Raw genomic sequence first — 12,304 nt, 5'->3', positions numbered from 1 at the left:
AAGCCGATCTCATTAATTCTAACAGAGAGAGGGAATCGAGAAGAATTTATGGTCTGGATACTTGAAAACAAGTAAATTATAATTCTGTTTAAAGCTGTGGTGAATCCTTTATCCTTTTATTATAGAGAAAAGCACTTTTATCAAGCTATGAAGACCCCTTTCATTAGAGTTGCCATAGTGCTTCTAGATTGCCTACAGTTACGAGGGGGTGTGTGAAGGGAAAAGGTTTGGAATTCACAGATGATTTCTATCAGTGTGAGAGTAGAGATCACTAAATAAATGTTTTGGCGAACAGAGACTGTCTTTTCGGGGACTAATTGGACAATATGACCTGAACTGTCAGAGAGGGGAGAGAAGATTTTACTTGAATTACCTTTTTCCCACCATACTGCCAGAGCTGGAATTATTCTACCATACTGGTATGTTGTGCCTAATAAAGTTTTATATTAGAGATTGCAATGTTTCTGGTGGATTTACTTCATTGGGCTTTTCAGTGGAACTATGACATTACTCCAGCTCTCTTTTAATCTTGATTTCAACTAAGGGGGTCCTGAGCCCATATGCCCTTTCTAGCAAACCACCAGAGGGGTAGTGAAGACTCAGGGGAAGATGCCTGAAACAGAACAACTGGCCAAAGCCGGGTCAGGGTCAGTCAGCGGTACTCCAACCGGAGCCGAGAGCAGCTCTGAAACTCTGCCAGCCTTGACACACCCCAAGGTACAAGAAAAACGGAAGCAGCCACCCCCAACCCTAGAGTGGAGGGCAGGACAGTAGCGTTCACCTGGTCTGGGTTAGGGAAATGGGAAGAGGGAGAGCAGAAGGCAGCTGAAGCTGAGTTCCCTCTATACTATCCATGGCTTGAGTATCGCCAAGAACTAGAGTGGTGGGAGCGCAGAGCCTCCAAATAAGCCACACCAAAAGAGTGCTATTTGCCAACATGTGGTACCCAGTTGGTGGAGCAACTGAGGCAGAAATTTAGCAGTCTGAAGGTTCGAGGGGAGGAGCCAGTTTGGAAGCCAGACCCTACACCCTGAGTGGACTCTGCTGAACTATCAGCACCCACGCCAACATCCTCCCTCCAGGCCTTATTTTTTTGGGGGGGGGGTAGTGTCTTTTCCACTCACCTCTGGCACTGACAGTCCCAGCCAGCCAGCCCACTTCTTCTGGGGCCAAAGGAGCAGTTTCATTCTGCAGCTGAGAATGGAGCTCCAGCCTGCATTTTGCAATCAGGCCTTTCCGGAAGGCCTCTGCAGCCAAAAACCAAGCTATTTTATTCAATTCAGAGGCCTTGCAAAAGCGAGGTATGATTGAATCCATAGCTCAATTCTCGGCTGCAGTGGCCTTCCGGAAAGGCCTCTGACTGCGAAATGCAGGCCTGGGGATGCTGCAGAAGAAGTGGACCAAAGAGGAGAGGCCTGGTAAGTGGCTATAGGGTGCATGGGGCAGCTCCACCCCCCACTCCTGCCCTAGAATGATTTTTAGGTGTGTGCCTCGCCCCCAAACTAGGGCTTATTTTGGAGCTAGGGCTTATATTAGGTCCACGCCTCAAAATCAAGTTAGGGCTTATTTTGGGGGTAGGTCTTACATTTGGGGAAACACGGTAATAGTTCTGCGAAGGGCTGAGTCATGATCCGTTTCATTTGTGCCTGGACCAAGGAATTCCGGACTAACTTAATGATTGGTATCAGATGGTTACTGGTACAAGTGCAATGCAAAGCTAGTGCAGCTTAAATTGGGGCCCAGCAAGACACTATCCACTTTATGGTCGTCCCGTAAATGGCTGAGATGATCTTAGGCCTGGCGTGGCCAACAAAATGGAGCCCCCAAATCTATTGAGAGAAAACCTGAAAGCAAGTGGTCATGAGATATATTGTATATATCGATAGTACCAAGAACTGTATTTGCTTAATGTTGGTAAAATGAGAACACTACTGGATCAAGGAAGTAAGTGTGTGTGTGTGTGTGTGTGTGTGTGTGTGTGTGTGTGTGTGTGAGAGAGAGAGAGAGAGAGAGAGAGAGAGAGAGAGAGAGAGAGAGAGAGAGAGAGAGAGAGAGAGAGAGAGAGACAGACTCTGAAGGTGATGAAGATGCTGAGAGAATATATTAATAAGAATTTGGTGAGAGGGTTAATCCAAGCCACAAAATCTTGGGTGGCAGCACCAATGCTGTTTAAAGAAAAGATGGAACTAGATCTGAGAGAGGCGTAGTATCGAGTGAGGATCAAGGAAGGCGACAAGTGGAAAACTGCCTTCAACTGGAGCTACCAATTTAAAGTAATGCCCTTTGGGCTGCAGGGGGGCCCTACTGTATTTATGCAGCTCATAAACGAAATACTGCATGAGCATTTATACAAGGAGGTTTTGGTGTACCTGGATGACATCCTCAACTACACTGAGACTAATGATCAACATGTGAAACTCGTACAACAAGTGCTGAAAAAAACTGTTGGATACTAAACTATATGCTAAGCAGTCAATATGCAAGTTTCACAAGACTAGCCTGGACTACTTAGGCTACGGAGTGTCGTGCAAGAGGATGGAGATGGACCCGGGTAAAGTAAAGTCCATCTTGAAATGGCAAGCCCCTTGCACCCGCAAGCAGCTGCAGAGCTTCTTGGGATTTGCAAACTTCTAGGCAATTTATTCCCTCCTTTGCTAAAGTTGCCGATCACCGAACTCTTGAAAAGAGGCCAGGGCAAGGAGAAGCTAACAAGTAATAGTGTGTATTCATTTTGTTTTCCAGATTTCCCCTTCCTCTGTAGGCAGTTGGCCTGTCAAGCTATGAAGACCCCTTTCATTAGAACTGCCATGGTGCTTCTAGCTTACCTACAGTTACAAGGGTGTGTGTGTGTGTGTGTGTGTGAAAAGGTTTGGAATACACAGGTGGTTTCTATCAGTGTGAGAGTCAAGGTCACTGAAGAAATGTTTTGGCGAACAGAAACTGGCTTCCCATTACAACTAATTGGACAATGTGACCTGAAATGTCAGAGAGGGGAGAGAATATTTTACTTTTTGAATTACCTTTTTCCCGCCATACTGCCAGAGCTGGAATTACTTCTACTGTGCTAGTATGCTATGCCTAATACTGCAATATCTCTGGTGGATTTACTTCATTGGGCTTTTCAGCTGGAACTACGACATTAGTTTTATAACATAGTTAGAGCTTAATATTGTATGAGGAACTGCTAATCCTCATTTTTAAAAGACATGACCTTGTTTGGAGAGGGGGGGAAATAGGGGGGGAGAGAAAGGAGAAGGCAAAAATGGAGGAATTGCCTGTTATTGAAATCCATCAGAAACATCGTCCTATTAGATCAAGGAAAACATATTGACTAGGGGAATAATTATAGATTACCGTATTTTTCAGACCATAAGACACACCAGACCAGAGGAGGAAAACAAGAAAAAAAATTCTTTCTCCTTCTCTCTCTCCCTCTCTTTCTCTCTCTCTCTCTTTCTCTCCCTCTCTCTCCCATTGTCCCTTCCTTCCTTCCTTCCTTCCTTCCTTCCTTCCTTCCTTCCTTCCTTCCTTCCTTCCTTCGTCCTTCCCTCTCTGCATTAGAGCAGTACCCGCGGAGGCGGCCCTGCAGCCTGGCTTTCTCTTGCAGAAAGCAAGCTGAAACGGAGTGAGGGAGATTGCCAGGAATGCGAATAGGCTGATCTCGCGCTCCTGCAAACTCCCTCGCTCGGTTTCAGCTTCCCTTGCTACAAGAGAAAGCAGGCTGAAACGAGGCAGATTGCAGCAGCACGAGATCAGCCGATTCGCATTCCTGGCAATCTGCCTCACTCCGTTTCAGCCTGCTTTCTCTTGTAGCAAGGGAAGCTGAAACCGGGCGAGGGAGAGTGCAGGAGCGTGAGATCGGCGTTTCTCAGCATGTGCCGATTCGTGCTCCTGGCAATCTCCCTTGCTTTCCACTTGCGGAGGTTGGGGCTGGCCATACGGATCACCTTCGGACCATAAGACGCACCCTCGTTCCCCCCCACTTTTGGGGAAAAAAGTGTGGCTTATGGTCCGAAAAATACGGTAAGTCAGTATTAATAGGTTACACATCTATTACAAGAAAACACCTTTCTTTTAAAGAGGCTAATGGATTCCCTTTTGGGGATTGCGACATTTTTTGCAAACATCTTTCTGGACTTTTTCATATGCATAATGTCATTTCATCCAATTTTACCTGTGTGGGGTGGGGCGGGGGTTGAGATTCCCCCCCCATCCTTCTTTCTATTTTTCTCTCTGAATGACTTTCTTTAGTGTTTTCATTTTATTTTGGCTGACAATAATTACAGAGAATGCGCTCGGTTGGCATAGTTCCTTTTCCGAGTATATAAAATGTCACTCAAGATGAATTTGGAAGACAAATATGTCAAAGACTGCATGATAAAATGGGTGAAAAATTTTGGGCATAACTTAATGCTAGATAAATGGGAGAATGTTTGGACTAATGGATTAAATTTTACTTTGAATCATAGTTTAAAAGAATTTTTTTATAAAATGGTGTACCGTTGATATTTGACTCTAGATAGGTTAGCAAAAATGTATAGAGGGACTTCTAACAAATGTTGGAATTGTAATAAAAATCCAGGCACTTTTTATCATATATGACAATCTTGCAAGTATATGAAAACATTCTGGATAAATATAATAATGATAATGCAAACTATTTAAGATACAAATATTAATAAAACATGAAGCTTTTCTTTTAGGTATTATGGATAAACCAATTGAAAAACAATTTGGGATGTTATTTCTTTTCATGGTAACCAATGCGAGGATTGTACTCGCTAAGCCCTGAAAGAAAAAGACATGCTGACTGTGAAAGAGTGGATTTTAAAACTGATTGAACTAGCAGAGATGGCAAAATTAACTGTTTTGATTAGAGACAATGGATTAGTCAGCTTTATAAGAGACTCAAAGCCATTTGTGGATTTTCTATGTTAAATATAATAACAGATGGTTAACAGAGCGATTTGAAGATTAGTGTAATGTTTGGGCTAACCCTGACTTTTTTTTCATTTTATTTATATATAGTACGATTAGATGTTGGTCAATTCAATTATCAGATAAAGATCTCATCTGAAATATTTGTTTATATATTTTTCTAATGAAATAAGGATGAAAAGATTTATAATTAGGTATAGACCCATTACCGTATATACTTGAGTATAAGCCGACTCGAGTATAAGCCGAGACCCCCAATTTCACCCCCAAAAACTGGAAAAAGTTGGTGACTTGAGTATAAGCCGATCCGCCGTTCTGCAAGCCTCCGCCGCCGGCTGCTTCGTTCCGCAGCGGAAAGAAGCAGGCAGGCTGCTTCGTTCCGCAGCAGAAAGAAGCAGCCTGCTTCGTTCAGGCTGCTTCGTTCCGCAGCGGAAAGAAGCAGGCAGGCTGCTTCTTTCCGCTGCGGAAAGAAGGCTGCTTCTTTCTGCAGTGGAAAGAAGCAGCCTGCTTCGTTCAGGCTGCTTCGTTCTGCAGCGGAAAGAAGCAGGCAGGCTGCTTCGTTCCGCAGCGGAAAGAAGCAGGCAGGCTGCTTCTTTCCGCTGCGGAAAGAAGGCTGCTTCTTTCCGCAGCGGAAAGAAGCAGCCTGCTTCGTTCAGGCTGCTTCGTTCCGCAGCGGAAAGAAGCAGGCAGGCTGCTTCGTTCCGCAGCGGAAAGAAGCAGGCAGGCTGCTTCGTTCCGCAGCGGAAAGAAGCAGGGAGGCTGCTTCTTTCCGCTGCGGAAAGAAGGCTGCTTCGTTCCGCAGCGGAAAGAAGCAGCCTGCTTCGTTCAGGCTGCTTCGTTCCACAGCGGAAAGAAGCAGGCAGGCTGCTTCGTTCCGCAGCGGAAAGAAGCAGGCAGGCTGCTTCGTTCCGCTGCGGAAAGAAGGCTGCTTCTTTCCGCAGTGGAAAGAAGCAGCCTGCTTCGTTCAGGCTGCTTCGTTCCGCAGCGGAAAGAAGCAGGCAGGCTGCTTCTTTCCGCTGCGGAAAGAAGGCTGCTTCTTTCCGCAGTGGAAAGAAGCAGCCTGCTTCGTTCAGGCTGCTTCGTTCCGCAGCGGAAAGAAGCAGGCAGGCTGCTTCTTTCCGCTGCGGAAAGAAGGCTGCTTCTTTCCGCAGCGGAAAGAAGCAGCCTGCTTCGTTCAGGCTGCTTCGTTCCGCAGCGGAAAGAAGCAGGCAGGCTGCTTCTTTCCGCTGCGGAAAGAAGGCTGCTTCTTTCCGCAGTGGAAAGAAGCAGCCTGCTTCGTTCAGGCTGCTTCGTTCCGCAGCGGAAAGAAGCAGGCAGGCTGCTTCGTTCCGCAGCGGAAAGAAGCAGGCAGGCTGCTTCTTTCCGCTGCGGAAAGAAGGCTGCTTCTTTCCGCAGTGGAAAGAAGCAGCCTGCTTCGTTCAGGCTGCTTCGTTCCGCAGCGGAAAGAAGCAGGCAGGCTGCTTCTTTCCGCTGCGGAAAGAAGGCTGCTTCTTTCCGCAGTGGAAAGAAGCAGCCTGCTTCGTTCAGGCTGCTTCGTTCCGCAGCGGAAAGAAGCAGGCAGGCTGCTTCTTTCCGCTGCGGAAAGAAGGCTGCTTCTTTCCGCAGTGGAAAGAAGCAGCCTGCTTCGTTCAAGCTGCTTCGTTCCGCAGCGGAAAGAAGCAGGCAGGCAAGGCACGGAGATCCGGAGACCTGCCGACGTTTGGGGAGGAGATCCGGAGACCTGCTGACGTTTGGGGAGGTTTGGGCACCTCCCCAAACTTCCCCAAACGTCGGCAGGTCTCCGGATCTCCGTGCCTTGCCTGCCTGCTTCTTTCCGCTGCGGAAAGAAGCAGGCAGGCAGGTCACGGAGATCCGGAGACCTGCTGACGTTTGGGGAGGTTTGGGCACCTCCCCAAACCTCCCCAAACGTCGGCAGGTCTCCGGATTTCCGTGCCTTGCCTGCCTGCGAAAGAAGCAGGTCTCCGGATCTCCTCCCCAAACCTCCCCAAACGTCAGCAGGTCTCGGGATCTCCGTGCCTTGCCTGCCTGCTTCTTTCCGCTGCGGAAAGAAGCAGGCAGGCAAGGCACGGAGATCCGGAGACCTGCCGACGTTTGGGGAGGTTTGGGGAGGTGCCCAAACCTCCCCAAACGTCAGCAGGTCTCCGGATCTCCTCCCCAAACCTCCCCAAACGTCGGCAGGTCTCGGGATCTCTGTGCCTTGCCTGCCTGCTTCTTTCCGCTGCGGAAAGAAGCAGGCAGGCAAGGCACGGAGATCCGGAGACCTGCCGACGTTTGGGGAGGTTTGGGGAGGTGCCCAAACCTCCCCAAACGTCAGCAGGTCTCCGGATCTCCGTGACCTGCCTGCCTGCTTCTTTCCGCAGCGGAAAGAAGCAGGCAGGCAAGGCACGGAGATCCCGAGACCTGCCGACGTTTGGGGAGGTTTGGGGAGGTGCGCGCGCACCTCCCCAAACCTCCCCAAACTTCGGCAGGTCTCCGGACGGCGGCTGCTTGGGAGAGGTGCGCGCAATCCCGGAAGCACCAAAGCCTCGGCCGCGCACAAGTCCTCGGTAAGTTTTTTTTGTTGACTGGAGTATAAGCCGAAGTGGAATTTTTCAGCCCAAAAAGTGGGCTGAAAAATTCGGCTTATACTCAAGTATATACGGTATATAAAGGAAGAATTTACTGAGGTTTTTAAAATTTTCTTTCCAGCATCCAGCCAGGGTAGATTTTTCTGTATGTTTAATCTTAGACTTATTAGATGTTTGGGTTATTTTTTTCTTTTTTATACATTTTTTCTTATTGTTGGATGTATATTTTTCTGTTTCTTTTGTTTTGCATTTTGTTCTTGTTGATAAAACATGATAGATAGATAGACAGGTAGAAAAAAAGAGAAATTAAATATTTATCTTTAGTACCTTTACATTTTTTTTAACACTGATAAGCAATAATATGCAGGGAGTCTTCATCTTACGACCACAACTGAGCCCATAATTTCTGTTGCTAAGTGAGACATTTGTTGAGTTTTGTCCCATTTTTATGACCTTTCTTACCACAGTTGTTAAGTGAACCATTGCAGCTGTTAAAGTTAGTAACATGGTTGTTAAGTGAATTTGGCTTCCCCATTGACTTTGCTTGTCAGTAGGTGGCAAAAGATGATCACATGACCCCAGGACACTGCAACTATCATAAATATGAATCAGTTGCAAACTGTCTGAATTTTGATCACATGACTATAGGGATACCACAAAGGTCATACAGTATGTGTGAAAAACAATCATAAGTCACTTTTTTCAGTGCTGTTGTAACTTTGAATAGTCACACATGTAAAGTGTGGGACTGAAATGTGGGGGAGCGGTAGGCAGTTTTCAAGAAGGGACATTCTTTTATAAATTTGTGTTTGATCCTGTAACACTAATAAAACACTGCTTGATCAGATCATTTTATAAGGCCTTCCTTGATTTTATTTACTTGTGACATATTTATCCCATTTTTCTTCAAAAGCTCAATGATGTTTACATCACTCCATCACCCCATTTCCCCCCAACAACTCTGTGATGTATATTCATTCTGAGAAAGAATGTGTTTCTGTGGCCAAAACGGCAGGTGCTATGGAGTATGGACAGGCAGGTAAAAAAAAGAATGGGATCAACTCGTGACCTCCTGCTTGCTTCCCCACTGACTTTGCTTGTGGGAATTTGATAGAAAGGTCACAAATTATGAACATGTGACTGCAAGATAAGGCAAATGCCATAATTGCAAGCCAATCACCCAAGCAACTAAATCATGATTAGGACACTGCAACAGTCACAACAATCCCCATTTGGTGCCACTGAACAGTTAGCTGAATGAATAGTCGTAACCTGTATTCCTGTTGTGTTATATCATCTTATGCTGATTTAATTAAAATAAAGTTTCTCATGCTGTATCCTTTTATCATTTACTAGATATGAATCACTTTCTATCTCTAGCTCACTATAAAATTGCCATTTTATGCACTTTTATAACCTTCCAGTCTATAAATTTTCAGCTCAGGGAAACTATTTTTTAGAATAAGATAACCTAATCCAGCATCAAGAGAGTGATATACCGTATATACTTGAGTATAAGCCGACTCGAGTATAAGCCGAGACCCCCAAATTCACCCCCAAAAACTGGAAAAAGTTATTGACTCGAATATAAGCCGAGGCTGGGAAATGCAGCAGCTGGAGGCTGGATCCCCCGAAAGACGTCTCTGCTGAGATGAGAGAACGGGGTGGCAAGCCGCCGAGAGAATGGGGCGGTGGAGTGCTCCGCCGAGAGAATGGGGCGGCTTGCTGTTCTCTCGGTGCAGCACGGCAGAGGCTGGATCTCGCGAAAGAAGTCTCTGCTGAGCGAGAGAATGAGGCGTCTCAGCGCCCATTTTCTCGGCGAAGACTTCTTTCGGGGGATGCAGCTTCTGCCGCCCCTTTCTCTCAGCTGCCCAGTGGAACAGCTTGCCACCAGAAATCAAGAGTGCTCCATCACTGGAGGTTTTTAAGAAGAGACTGGACATTCACTTGTCTGAGATGGTATCGGTCAGTGGTGGCGAAACTTTTAGAGACCGAGTGCCCAAACCGCAAGCCAAAACCCACTTGTTTATCACAAAGTGCCAAGGCAGCATCGGCATTCTGGTGCCCTCGGGGGAGGGGACAGGGAGGTGCCTCTGAGTGCCGCCTCTGGCACAAAAAAAAAGGGGGAGCAAAAAATGGGCCACCATACCGCAAGGCACAAAAACGCCAACCGCCGCGCCGCAGGGTGCAGATACAAGGCACCGCACCATGTGAGAACGGGGCTGGGCTAGTGAGTATCAGGCAGGCACTAGCCCTGCCCCCTTTGCAGCATGTGCCTGCTCGTGGCCCCGTGCACGCATGCACGCATGTAAAATGCTTCCCCCTCCCTTTTCTTCCAGTCCACCAACCGACAAGGACCTGCTGCTGGCAGCAGTGGTGGCGCACGTGCCAACAGAGAGGGCTCTGAGTGCCACCTATGGGAGGCGTGCCATAGGTTCACCACCACTGGTATAGGTCCTCCTGCTTGAGCAAGGGGCTGGACTAGAAGACCTCCAAGGTCCCTTCCAGCTCTATTCTATTCTATTCTATTCTATTCTATTCTATTCTATTCTATTCTATTCACTTTCTATATTTCTATTCTATTCTATTCTATTCCATTCACTTTCTATATTTCTATTCTATTCTATTCTATTCTATTCACTTTCTATATTTCTATTCTATTCTATTCTATTCATTTTCTATATTTCTATTCTATTCTATTCTATTCTATTCACTTTCTATATTTCTATTCTATTCTATTCTATTCTATTCTATTCTTATTACCATTCTCTATTCTATTCTATTCTATTCACTTTCTATATTTCTATTCTATTCTATTCCATTCACTTTCTATATTTCTATTCTATTCTATTCTATTCTTATTACCATTCTCTATTCTATTCTATTCTATTCACTTTCTATATTTCTATTCTATTCTATTCTATTCCATTCTATTCACTTTCTATATTTCTATTCTATTCTATTCTATTCTATTCTATTCTATTCTATTCTATTCTATTCACTTTCTATATTTCTATTCTATTCTATTCACTTTCTATATTTGTATTCTATTCTATTCACTTTCTATTCTATTCTATTCTATTCTATTCTATTCTATTCTATTCTATTCTGTTCTGTTCTGTTCTGTTCTGTTCTACGTTCTGTTCCAATCCATTCCATATTTTCTATTCCATTCTGTTCCACTGTCAGAGCCCATCGGAGGCAACCCAGTCAGCCCACACAGGAGTTACACTAAGGCTACGCAGCCTCTCCTCTCAACCTGAACCCCTCCTTACCTTTCCTTTTATCTGCATCCTATTTTTAACTGCCGGCTCTGCCCAGCCCTATTTTGTCCTTGAGCACTCGTGAGCTCATCAAGAACAGAGAGAGAGAGAGAGAGAGAGAGAATTTTGCAGCGCGTTTGCTTTCAGCTTCGTGGGAACCGAGGAAGCAAAACAAGATGCAAAGTCTAAAATCTATAGGCTCATAAACCACCCCGGTTTCTTGAAACAAACCGGGATTTCTCTACCCCAACCTTGAAACCATGGATCGAGTGAATCTCTTTACCGAAGAATGTGTGTGTGTGGAGGAAGGGAGGGAGGGAGGGAGGGAGAGAGAGAGAGAGAGAGAGAGAATTTTGCAGCGCGTTTGCTTTCAGCTTTCAACGAAGAAGGGAATGTTCTCCACTTCTCCCTCAACTTTTTCTTTCCTCAGGAACCAGAGGCAAGGGCTTTCTGTTTGTTTGTTTGTTTTACCACGAGTTGACAGTTGGGCAGAAACCAGAGGGGGGAAAAAAGAGTTTCGGGCTTCGTGGGAACCGAGGAAGCAAAACAAGATGCAAAGTCTAAAATCTATAGGCTCATAAACCACCCCGGTTTCTTGAAACAAACCGGGATTTCTCTACCCCAACCTTGAAACCATGGATCGAGTGAATCTCTTTACCGAAGAATGTGTGTGTGTGGAGGAAGGGAGGGAGGGAGGGAGGGAGGGAGGGAGGGAGAGAGAGAGAATTTTGCAGCACATTTGCTTTCAGCTTTCAACGAAGAAGGGAATGTTCTCCACTTCTCCCTCAACTTTTTCTTTCCTCAGGAACCAGAGGCAAGGGCTTTCTGTTTGTTTCTTTGTTTTACCACGAGTTGACAGTTGGGCAGAAACCAGAGGGGGAAAAAAAGAGTTTCGGGCTTCGTGGGAACCGAGGAAGCAAAACAAGATGCAAAGTCTAAAATCTATAGGCTTATAAACCACCCCGGTTTCTTGAAACAAACCGGGATTTCTCTACCCCAACCTTGAAACCATGGATCGAGTGAATCTCTTTACCGAAGAATGTGTGTGTGTGGAGGAAGGGAGGGAGGGAGGGAGGGAGAGAGAGAGAGAGAGAGACGCACACCTCAGCAAAAAAGAAAGAAAGAAAAAGAAGTAGTAGAAGAGGCAGAGAGCCCCTGTGCGTAGGAGTGAGGATGGAGAGAAACAGCAAGAAGACCGGGTGGGGTGGGGTGGGTTAATCACTAAACCTTCCAGTGTTTAACCAAAGCAGCTTTTGCATTTGTCAAGCTCTGCTAGCAGGGCACTGGACGGGCCTGGCGGAGCTGCTGAAGGTGAACGGGAGAAGGTGAGTCTTCGCCGAGAAAATCTCAGCGCCCATTTTCTCGGCGAAGACTTCTTTCGGGGGATGCAGCTTCTGCCGCCCCTTTCTGTCAGCTGCCCAGCTGAGAGAAGGGGGTGACAGAGGCTGGATCCCCCGAAACAAGTCTCTGCTGAGACGAGAGAACAAGGCATTTCTCTCTCTCCCCCTGCTTTTGCCGCTTTTGTGTGTTTGGGGG

At 46.2% G+C, this 12,304-nt stretch overlaps 1 protein-coding gene across 1 annotated transcript in view; it reads right to left on the bottom strand.

The window, feature by feature from the left end:
* LOC310648476 (tubulin gamma-1 chain) overlaps window positions 1-12,304 on the bottom strand; it is a 54,296-nt gene that overhangs the window by 22,586 nt on the left and 19,406 nt on the right. The gene's annotated exons all lie outside the window — the stretch shown is intronic.

The sequence above is a fragment of the Vipera ursinii genome (genome assembly GCF_947247035.1).
Source record: "Vipera ursinii genome assembly, chromosome: Z".
NCBI classification, from domain to species: domain Eukaryota; kingdom Metazoa; phylum Chordata; class Lepidosauria; order Squamata; family Viperidae; genus Vipera; species Vipera ursinii.
This window is presented reverse-complemented; position numbering and strand designations above follow the sequence as displayed.